This window comes from Rhagoletis zephyria, unplaced genomic scaffold (assembly GCF_001687245.7).
Source record: "Rhagoletis zephyria isolate East Lansing unplaced genomic scaffold, Rhagoletis_zephyria_1.1 Rzeph_scaffold_01589, whole genome shotgun sequence".
Lineage (NCBI taxonomy): Eukaryota > Metazoa > Arthropoda > Insecta > Diptera > Tephritidae > Rhagoletis > Rhagoletis zephyria.
In genome coordinates, this window is record NW_016158673.1 from 52,978 (window position 1) to 65,566 (window position 12,589).

At 35.5% G+C, this 12,589-nt stretch overlaps 1 protein-coding gene across 1 annotated transcript in view; it reads right to left on the minus strand.

The window, feature by feature from the left end:
- Positions 1–12,589, minus strand: part of swm (Zinc finger protein swm) — a 92,327-nt gene that overhangs the window by 31,647 nt on the left and 48,091 nt on the right. The window lies entirely within an intron of this gene.

Here is a 12,589-nt window from a genome sequence, read left to right on the forward strand (position 1 = left end):
TTCGGTTTTGAACCGAAACTGTGCATGTATGCATTACTTCGTTTTTCACATATGCGTTATTTCGGGTTTTTCATATGCATTAGTTCGGTTTTCAACCGAAACTGTGCATATATGCATTATTTCGGTTTTTTTCGTATGCATTATTTCGGGTTTTTTCATATGCATTATTTCGTATGCACAGTTTCCATATGCACAATTTCAGGGTGCCCACAAAAACGGGGTTTTCGCGATTTTCAGCAAAACGGAAAGTTTATCATAAAATTAGTTTAGACAAAAATTTTATATCAGATAATTATCTATAAAAAATGTCTAAATACTTTTTGTCCTAAGAGCCACCGTCGTAATCGTCATAATATGCACACGTTTCTACGCCACCTTTGTTGTACTTATACATATTATGCCGATTACAACTCTTGTAACTTTCTGAATCGTTATATCTCGGAAACGGTGGCTCTTACGAAAAAAGTATTTAAGACATTTCTTATAGATAATTATATTATATTAATATATGATCTAAAATTTTTTTTTAAACTAATTTTATGATAAATGTACCGTTTTGCTGAAAATCGCGAAAATCCCGTTTTTGTGACCTTTGACCCCGAGTAACTTTTTTTCCAGGTACCGAATCGATGAGGACTTTTAAGATTTCATTTATGATGGCGTTTTAAACAATCCTACCAATTTTCAGCTGGGTGGGAATTTTTGTAACCTCGAATGTCTAAATTGACCGGACTACTTAGGCGGTTACAGCGGCAAATAAGAAGAAGTGTACTCAAAAAAGAAAAATAGATTGAAATTTGGGTGAAAATTTGTTGCATTTTGTCGCAGTCTTCTAAAAAGTTTTAAACTTGGGTTTATATGAGTTTCATTAGAGAATGAACTGTATTTTAATTGAAAAATCTTAAAAATAAATCATTAAGCATCAGTGGCATACAACATCACTTTGAAATGGGGGTGCTATAGATATGTCCAATACTGTATATATTAAAGAAAATAAGAGGATGACCTTTCCCTTTGGTACACTTGACCGGACTACTTAGGCGGTTACAGCGGCAAATAAGAAGTGTACTCAAAAAATTACAACAGTTCTGAGAAAATAGTTTGAAATTTGGGTAAAAATTTGTTGCATTTTTTCGCAGTCTTTTAAAAAGTTTTAAACTTGGGTTTATATGAGTTTCATTAGAGAAGGAACTGTATTTTAATTGAAAATTCTTAAAAATAAATAATTAAGCATCAGTGGTATACAACATCACTTTGAAATGGTGGTGCTATAGATATGTCCAATACTGTATATATTAAAGAAAATAAGAGGATGACCTTTGGAAGTTCGAAAACGTGAATCACTCCCCTCCGATTTTAAATATAAATATTATTTGTCTATCTGATGCAATCAAATACAGTTACGTTGACTTTGTATTGCCCCTTCACAACGGAGGGAGGCTATTGGACAAGTTACTCATATAATAAGTTACTAATAAAAATAAGAACTGGTTTTCTGAAAAGTTACTTGACTACGTTCCAAATGTACCTAAAATGGTGTGTTTGTTTTAAACCATAAAGGTAAGATTGTACCAACTTTCCGATCACTGTGGCTAATCGAGCAGCTGACCATATCTGAACACCAAAAAGCGGTAGCTCAATTAAAAGGTTAATTGGCCCAATTAAATCTCTGTCTGATCTTTAAAAACCGCACCCCGCTCATTACGCGTCTAGTAGAGTGAACGTTTCGTCATGCTGCAACGAAAACATGACAACTCGACTGCTGTACACTTGTGCGTCCTGCATTAGCCACCAATTTATTAACGCAGACCAAATTACGGGCGGTATTGTCACTTACGAAGCGAATGAATTTGGCGAAGCGAACGGTTTGGCGAAGCGAATGGATTGGCGGGCGCAACTTAAATATGCATTAAGAGTGTTCGCTTTTACCAGCTTGTGAGAGTTCTTCGCATCGCGCACACTTTTAATACCTTCTCTGCCTTTTAATTCACTTCGCTAAACCGTTCGCTTCGCCAAAATCATTCGCTTCGCAAGTGATAATACCACCCTACATCCCTTTTCTGGCCGTTTTTCACCTCACTGAATATTCTAGACAGTGAAATATTGCATAAACGCAATTTCGCAATGTACAGAAATCCAATGAAATATATGGGCTCGGCCCAAACGCTTCATAAAGTAGTAGGTTACGCACCTTTGATTAGTAGTAGGAAAAGGTTACGCTCCTATTAGTCGCTTAAGGAAGCTTTTAGTACAAAAATTCAATAGTCAGCAAATCGTTAATATCTTGCTATGCAGTGGAGCGACTGGTACAAAATTTTAGTATATCAAAGACGAAATATATAGAGCTATCGATTGGTATTATCAAGTTAGGCCTAGGTGGATTTTTATTTTTTTGCTTTTGGTTATCTTCGTTTAGGATGTGCCCATATCTGGGGTTATGAGGATTTCCATTAACAAATTGAGGAGCTTAGTGAGTATGCCACTCTCGCCGGACCCGATATTTCCAACATCAGCAAGCATATTCCGTCGGGCCCAATTGCTATCGCCTTCCCGATAGCCACCTGAACTTTACCGCTGGTGAGAGTAAGTAAGAGGCGGATTATTTGACTCGGCAGATAATTTAGTTAGATCTCCTTAAAATCCTACCCAGAATTGCAGCGGACGGCGGTAAAGCGGTCGACAGCTAACCGCTGTCAAAATTAAAACTCACAAAGACATATGGAATGGCTCAGTGGTTTTTCAGTTGATTTAAATTCATTTCTATTTTTACCGTCCAGCGGTACAAATAGTTCTATTTTTACCGTCTATTCTATAGTTCTATTTTTAACGTCTATTCTACAGTTCTATTTTTACCGTCCAGCGTGCTACAAAAAAACACGAAATACAACCGAAAAAAAAAAAAAAAAAATCGGATGAAAAATGGTTAAGCTCTTAATGGATAAGTGCATCAAGTACGAAAATAACGTGTTCTTTAATAAAATAAAAATGGGGGTTTCAGGAAGGGTGCATTTGAAAACGGCAAAATACAAAGCATCAGTCTCTTTTATTTCTAAACCTCCGCAAATTGTAATGCCCAATGTGCGCAACCCCGGTTAGATGCTAATTTTCAACAAGTGCGAATGCACCCGAACTAAAAGCAACTTATTTAAATGTTGTACTCGACCCTACTTACAACCAGACATGTTAAATAATGATTAATTAGATCGTGTTTTTTAAGAGAACAGTTTAATGATTAAATAACATTATTTGCACTAATTAATTATGACTAATTGATTACTTTTAAAAATGATCAAAAATAATCATGATTTTTCTCCATTAAATGAAAAAATCGGAAAAAATCAAAAATAATTGAAAAACATTAATTGTTTATATTTCTAATTTTTTCCAATTATTTATGATTTTTGTTTATTTAACTGTAATACGTATTGAAACTGGTTTAGCCAAATAAAAATATTGCAGCAATGCTAGCTTATAATGCAAAAACAAGTTCTGTATATTGTTTAACATACATACATATATCGATGGTCCTCTAACAACGTACATACATATATTTGTATGTATTCTGTTCAGAAGTTTTCTTTGAATATTAAATAACAGCACAGACATTTGACAATTAGAGGATTCACAAGACGTGTTAACCGTCGAAAAATCTTAAGCTTAACAATTTTTTATGTAATATAAAAATGATAGAAATGGTTTTAGAGGTTTTCTAACTACACCAAAATGTTTTTAAACTGATATAAAAATATATAAATAGCCCCCTAAAACCATTTTAACCGTTATTTTCCAAAAAAAAAATTAAGCTTAAGATTTCACGCCCCAATTGTCTCTAAAAGCTTATTGGATACCAATATGTGCAAGTGAATAAATAAAATTAATATACCTTTTAAATAGCTTTCGCTACAATTAAATTTGAAAAAAAGGATACTCAAATTTTATCCAAAATAATGAAAAAAACAGAAAAATAATCGCATTCGTTTTTTTAATTATTTTTGATTATTTTTTAATAGCAAAAAATCATGATTATTTTTAATTATAATTAATTATTAATTGCCAGGTTAGAAAGGGAAATTAAAATTACCAGTGACAACTAATCATAATAATTACTAATCGTAATCGAAATTTAATCGCTCTGCTTACAACCTACACTAAATATTGTTTCGGATGTATTTCGTGATTTTTATTTTTTGTAGCACCGTGTAATAGATTAGCGCTTACACAATAAGGGTATTCATCAAACCTTATAAATGCATTTTAAACCGTATAAACTTATAATTGTGTAAACCTTATTAATGAACTGTCAAAATTTGTATGGAAACACGTTTACACATTTCTGATAAATTTATCCAGCGATTTCACTGAATAAACTTGATAAACTGAAGCCAATGCAACTCTGTCGCAACTCTAGTTATGTTTTCTTGGGCAATAATCGGGATCCTCATACAAATTTTGCACGCAAATTCAACAGCGATATGATCCTGATAGAGATCTGGTTCAATTATTATCCCGTCTGTTTGTTTTGTTTCACTGATAATTTGGACGCAAAGTTTGGTAGCCGTGACAAATGAATTCATACACAAATAGACAATCTGCCATTGTTTCTTTTAACTTGCTGCAAATAAATAGCCTTTATGTTATATGTATATTTATTTAAATAGATATTATCTCGTATATATAATTTTTTCCAATTTAGTGAGGTAGTTTCTATAATTTCTTTATCCCCGTGCTTGTAGTATAAAGTTAGTGATACTGAGCTCTATGACCAAAGAAAACCCGACTATTGTTGCATGTGTAAACGAAAAGAGAGTGTGGGTCGTTCATGTAACAGAGTGCGTAAACTTATAAGATTATCTGCTTGATAAAGTTATCGGTTTAGATGAATACCACTAATATGTTAGTGTTTGGCTGAGCATCACCTCCGATTTGGCGTGCGCCTTGATGTTATCACACAAAAGGGAGGGTCCTACTGTTGTACGTCGACTCCGAAAGGCGATTGTATTTTTATAAAAAGCTGTTTTTAATGGAATAAAAAAATACAGTCGGAAGTTTGCCATTGCCTGCCGAGAGTGACCGCTATTAAGAAAAAATGTTTCATTTACTTTTGATGTTGGTCGGAAACTGGGATCGATCCCTGGTCCTGCGGAATGGTAGCGCGCACTGCTAACTACTACACCAAAGAGGTCGCCTTCGCTAGCTTAAGCTGAAGCTCGATAGCAGGCTTTTCAGGCGTCGTCTGACATTCGAACATTAGTACTGGTAAATATAGAGCCTGTCAGACGTGGCAATATTTCCGTCTTTCGCACGCAATTCGCTGTCAAATTGAGAAAGAGAAATTTTATTTCGATGTGTGAACAGCCAGAAAGATCTTTCTGTCACTTTTCGAAAATCAGTTTCAGCAAAAAAAGTTGCAAGGTGTGACTGCAACTGAAAGAGCGAAAATTGATTTCGGAAATATATTTCAATTTGCTCGTGCTGCACTAGCAATTTTTATTTCATCTGCAAGTGCTGTCAAACTAATCGAGTGTTGCCGTGTGGCACTGATCGTAAATTTGTGTAAACTGATGAGAAATAATGTTGAATTAAATATCAAAAATGCTTGAAATATATTATTTTACTTAATATACTAAATCGTTAAATTATTGTTCACATGGAAAATATGTTAATTATAACCTATATTTTGGGGTCTGGATTTTTGATTATTTTTGGGTTTATGTTGTTTTGATTGAGTACGGGATTGCGAGCATTGTTGGTGCCCGCTTGAATTATAAGAGTATCCAGCTATTTATAATTTCACCATGGGGTAATGATCTTCCATCAACGTTGTATAATATGGGTTGTTTGCTCCGCGTTCCCAAAATTTTCTTACCCAAACAGACCGGCGTGTACGCGAGTCGTCCACTTCTATTTTTTCAATAATAATGGCAATAGTTTTTAATAAAATTGCTTTCTTTTTCAACACCAGCTTACGTCGCATTTTTCGTTTTCGCTTTTACAAAAGAAATAGCAAACAAACGAGAAAGATTGACAGAAACTCATTCGCTTTGTGAACAGCCGGAAAGCGATTTCAGAAATTTTTCCTGCAATTCGCCTTTCGGAAATAAAAACATCTTTCGAAAGACACTTTGCATGCAAGGTGTGACTGCTCATGCAACTGCTTTCTCAATTTGAGAGCCTTTCCGAAATATATTGCACCGAAATATATTGCCACGTCTTCAAAAAAAAATTGTTTATTATATGAAAATGAACATGAAAGAGGTGACCAAAAGTACTGAATAAATTAAAATGAAATGGTAAAAAAGTATCACTTTTATCGAACTAGTATTTTTTAATCGATATTTCATTTGTCGGAAAACTCATTCTTAAGCTGAAATTAGTTAAGAACGTAAACCTACCAGTACGTAAACCCGAGTCAGCTGACACGATCTGTCTTACCAGAGCGCCATGTGAATGAAAACTCAACACCGCAGAATTTTTCTGTAGTTGTAGCCCGTTGCGCAGAAATCTGCGCAGAATTTAGTTTTTTTCCCGATAGGAAACTTACCTGGCAACGCAACGTAGAAGAGCGGGCCAAAAAGGCCATTACCGCCCTCTACTCCTGCAAAACGGCTATAGGCAAGAAATGGGGTCTCAAACCACATATAGTTCACTGGATTTACACAGTAGTGGTACGTCCTATATTATTCTACGGCGTCACAGTCTGGTGGACATCACTGGATAAATCGCTCACAAATTCTAAGCTTACCAATGTTCAAAGGTCGGCATGCATGCTAATCACAGGTGCACTGCCATCCATCCAGATTATACAACACCACCTATGGTACTCGAGAATAAGTTCTCCACACGTATCCCTTCGAGGAAGGACTGGGAGGACGACTCGGTCTGGGGCCTCCAAAGCAACTCAACAGCCATATACACGGATGGCTCTAAACTAAATCTAAGAGAGGGGATGGGATACACTCAAAGGACCTCTCACTAGATATCTGCTTTAGGCTACCAGACCACTGCAGTGTCTTCCAAGCGGAACTCGCGGCCATAAAGGAGGCTGCACTCTGGCTCATCGATTCTTCTCTTAATCTACCTTCAGTAACCATATACTCCGATAGCCAAGCAGCTATTAAGTCGCTGGATTCTGCAAGACATCATCTACAACTGCTTTAGAATGTAGGAAAGTCCTTAACGGTCTAGCTTCAAAATCTACTACTCACATCGTGTGGGTGCCGGTACACAGGGACTTTCAGGGTAACTGTGCGGCGGACTAGCTTGCGCGGAAGGGAACCACCCGGTCGGACGTCAACTCCTCCCAAGCAGCGTGCTTACCCCTATCTACCTGTAATACAAGGCTCTGGACATACTACGTGGAGGGCAAACAAAAGATGGTCGGAAGAACCCAGCAAGAAAAATTTTAGCTGAAAAGGTAAGTTTATGAAAAGTCGTTGATGAGTGGCAACAATGTAGTAAGCAACACTGAGGGCTCCAGTAATCGACAAAATTCTGCGTATACAGGCTGCCTTTAAGTATACGTTCTGCGTTCTTGACTAGTTTCAGCTTTACACCATTCTCCCGTTAACTGCGAAATGACGAAATGTTCAAGGAAACTTCATGCGCGAAAAGTTTGTTGTGGGATTGGTTACCTGAAAGCCTGAACGACTTCGAAAGCCGCAACGCCTGAAATGAAAAACCTGTAATGGAGCTTCAGCTTTAGAATGAAAATTTCGGAAGTCCAGTATTGAATTTTTTTGGCAAGAAAAAAACACTAATTTTCTTCAAATATTTTACAAAACTTTGATAACAGTATTTTTGCGTAGTCAAAGCAAAATACAACTAAATAAGAATCGATAGAGTATCACGTTAATGGCATTTTTTGTATTCTATTGAATTTATTATTTTTGTGTGCTTTGTTTTGACTTAGCAAATTTTCTTCTCACTGCATAGAAACAGGCAGAGATAAAACAAGTAATTCGGTCCTTTTGGAAACGAAGCATTATGGATTTAATTAATTTAATTTACATTCTATAAAATCTTTATATGGGGAGTAAAAGCAGAAGCCCTTCAATTAGAGGAACACCATTAATCAAGTAATTTTTAAGCAAAAAACAAAACCGACTTCAATTTTCATATAAAAATTTAAGATTATCATTAATTTCTTCATGATCTAATGATCGGATTTAAACCAAATTAGTATGGGACCACCTTTGAGGTAACCGGAGTTGGATAATTGCCTTTGTGAAACCCATACGTTGTTGATGTGTATGTAATCGCTCTGCGGAAAATTGTTAAAATCAGCCGAATCGTTGGGATTTTATCCAGCGTTTGAGACAGTGACTTAAATAGCAAAGTGCGAATAAATTGTGCTACTTGCAGGCACAAAAATGTATTACATTTTATTTAAACAAACAAATAAATATAGCTAAGAGACATAAAAGTGCAGTGAGGTGACAAAAACAATAAGGCGTGAAAATGGATAAATGCCATAAGTGCAAGAATCCAATTCGCGGTGATTGCGGAATCCGTTGCGACGGTGTGTGTGGTAAAGTGTGGCATTGGGCCAACAAATGCTCTGAATTGGATGAGTACAGTGAGAATGTACTCAAGGAAAACAACTTTGTGCGCTTTATGTGTAACCAATGTCACACATACGAGGGACGTTCAATGTATTCTCGGTATCGGTGTTATTTACTATTCATGTTGGTAATTTAATAATTGCAATAAATAGTTACATTACTTCATGTTACAAATACAAAATTTCACATAATTACGGACGTTCTTTATCTAGTAGTCCTCGGAGAAAGAAGATCGTAATGGCTGACGCGACAATGTTGAAGAAAATCGAACACCGCGCTGTGATTAAATTCCTCACAAAACAAGGAAAAGTCAAAAAACTATTTTCGAAGAAATGGTGGCTGTCCATCACGATTTTGCACCTTCATTATCTACAATACAAAAGTGGTCGAGTGAATTTAAAAGGGGTAGGGGGAGTATTGAAGATGACCCTCGCTCAGGCGGCCCCGTTACTGCCGCTACATAAGAAAATGTGGAAGAAGTTGCGAAACTTGTACCGAATAAACGCTAAGTTATTAGCAGAGAGAACTAACCTATCCGTAGGTACTATACACACTATTCTTCATGATCATCTTAATCTCTCAAAAGTGAGTGCAAGGTTAGTACCGCGAATGCTCACATCACACCAAAAGCAAGTGAGAGTGGAGTGCAGTAGAGAGTTTTTAAAGCTTTGTGGGGAAAATTCAACAAGAATTTTGGACCGTCTTGTTACTGGAGATGAAACATGGGTTCATCACTATGACCCTGAAAGTAAGCAAGAGTCTATGCAGTGGCATAAGAAAGGTGCAGACCCCCCTAAAAAATTTAAAGTCACTCCATCCGCCGGAAAAATCATGGCCACAGTGTTTTGGGATACGAGAGGAATTTTATTGATTGAGTACACGAAAAAGGGTGAAACCATCAATGCAGCATCTTACGCTACCACTTTGCATAATTTAAGAGAAGCAATCAAAGAAAAAAGGCGGGGAAAACTGGCTGCCGGTGTGTTGCTTCTTCATGCCAGCGCTCCGGTTCACACAGCGCGTGTTTCGAAAACCGCTATACGAGATTGTGGCTTCGAAGAAATCAATCACCCACCGTATAGCCCAGACCTGGCCCCTAGTGATTTCTTTTTGTTCCCGAATTTGAAAAAGGATCTTCGTGGAAAAAAACTTTCTGATGATGAAAGAGCTCAAGGCGGCAATAAATGCTCATTTTTCGGACAAGGAGGAAAGATATTTTTTTGAGGGCATTGAAAAATTAATTTCAAGAAATAATAAGTGTATTGAGGTTATGGGGAGTTATACTGAAAAATAAAAATATATTGGCTTTAATTCGAGTTGTGTTTCATTGCGATATCGAGAATACATTGAACGTCCCTCGTACATGCATAAGCATTGATGAGGTGCTGCGAAATATGAACTTAACAATAGAGAAAAATAGTCATAAGATCCCAGAGTGTAATAATGACTTCCATGAGTCGCAAAAAATGCAAATGAAAGAGCGTAAACTCCTCTTGCCATCAATAGAGAAAAAATTTGGTGAACGCATTGATGCACTGCAAAGAGTACAAAAAACCTGTGAGGCGAGTATTCTCGAAGTGAACTAAATTAAGCCAATAGCTGACGGCGTAAAAAAGCAAAGCCATGATCTTTGCGAAGCCATAGTGCGCAATGAAAATGAGAACAAAAAAATTTGTAAAGAGATAAAGAAATCGGCGACTGCTGACGCGTTAGAAGCAGTGTTGCCGTTTTAGCCCTTTGGTGGCTAGATTTAGCTACCACATACTTTTTTTGGCCACATAAATTTAAAATTGCCCCTAGCCCTTTTTTTAGCCCTTTGGAGAATTTATTCTTGCTTGGCATTAAAAAGTTGTATATTTGCTTAATTTAAACTAAGAAAGACTGATATATATACACATATGTATTATATTTCCTTAATTTAAACTAAGAAAGACTGATACATATACACATATGTACTATATGTTCCTCACGTTTTTATACATGCATACGGTAAAAGTGTTAGGGCTGTTAACTTATCTATTAACGATTTAACTATAGTTAAGTTACTATAGTTAGTTAGTAAATGGCCCATCAAGTCGATTGACCGTTCTTATGGTGTGATTGTACCAGCTGCTGATACGACTTCAAAAACTATTTGAAAATTATATGATTGTACCAGCATGCTGGTGTCGTGAGTGGTGAAATTAGCTCAATTTTCTAAGTAAAAAGTATTTTGATGGAGATTTCTTGCANTTCTTGTGATTGTACCAGCTGCTGGTGCGACTTCAAAAACTATTTGAAAATTTTTAGGGGGAAATTTCTTGCACTATATGAGTCAAAGCTGTGTTTGTGGAATATTAAGTTCACGATATTGCAGTTGTGAATTAAAAAAAAAAATGTTTAACAAAATGGTAGAAAAATTATGAAATTTCGGCTCTAATTATTTCGATCTTTCCTCGAACTCATTTGTAAAGAAAGAAATATTGTACCAACATGTTGGTAAGTTATATGCTTCGAGCCTGATGGAATAATCACTTGATGGAGCAGCAAGCTGTTGTCGTATGTTACCGTTTTTATACAAAAAGGTTTTTGGTTGGATAAAATATTAGCTTTTTTTCCAGAGTTCATTGTTTTCCTATACCATTACTTATTGAAAATGTTTGCGTGTATACTTATAGGCTATGGGGTTAAATCCCTTGCATTAGAAACAGAAAGAAACTTCCATTCCATCTTTGACTCTACATTTTTCCCAACCTATGTTTATTTTTTCGTTTGCCAGCACGGCTGCGAAGGCATCTACATCTATTTCTATTAACGCATTATATTATTTTGCATTGCCTCTTTTTGTTTCAAAACATTTTAAAATTTTGAAGTTACCATTTTTGAGGCATTCAAAAGCTGCTCATTCTCACACTTAAAGCTCATTCTATATACCATGAACTTTGGCTTGGCTAAGTTTGGAATTTTTATTTCATATCTATCACTCATTTTATTCTCTATTGCCTGTTTGATTTTTTCACGCTCAGCCTCATTTTCTGTTTGTATTACTCCAGCCCCACTATTCCTACCCTGTATACTATTCATTTTCCAGCCTGACGGGTCAACATTTTTGTTCAAGTCTTCTTTTGTTTTTCCCACTTCCTGATTCTCTTTTGGTTGTAGAACTAATGGATTCTCTTTATTTACTTTCGGCAGCCTATTATCTTTCGTAATCGTACCTGCTAACCAGTGTTGCCGCGAATCTTTTTTAGTGGTAGCCAAATTCCTTTAAAAAAAGGGCTAAAAAGAGCTAAAAAAAGTCGTTGTGGCTAAAAATGGTAGCTAAATTTTTTTACTTATATATACATACAGTGCCGAACAGAAGTATTGGTACAGAGATTTTGTTCGCAATATATGCAAAGATCTTTATTCTAATTTATTTTCGATATTTTTTTATAAAAATATTGTTCAGTCTACACCAGAAAACATAATAATAAAAGCCCTAAACTTTGTGCAAAACTCAGGAAAATTCATCAAATTTGCACACTAATTTGCAACTTTTTATTCAGATTTTCTCGAAAAATTCTAAGTATGCAGTTTTATAGCCCATTCAAATTTAGTATAACAAAGTGCAAGTTTAAAGTCGCTAGAAAATCGCATTGCTTTTTGGTAATTTTTTTTCACGCAAGTTCTTCCATACAAAGTAATTCGACAATTATTTTTTGTATGGGGAAAATGAGCAACACCTTCCACTAAAAAAATTACCAAAAATCAAAGCGATTTTCTAGCAACTTTAAACTTGCACTTTGTTATACTAAATTTGAATGGGCTATAAAACTGCGTACTTTGAATTTTTCGAGAAAATCTGAATAAAAAGTTGCAAATTAGTGTGCAAATTTAAAGAATTTTCCTGAGTTTTGCACAAAGTTTAGAGATTTTATTATTAGGTTTTCTGGTGTAAAATGAACTATATTTTTATAAAAAATGATCGAAAATAAATTAGAATAACAAACTTTGCATATATGGCGAAAAATTCACTGTGCCAATACTTTTGTTCGTCACTGTATATG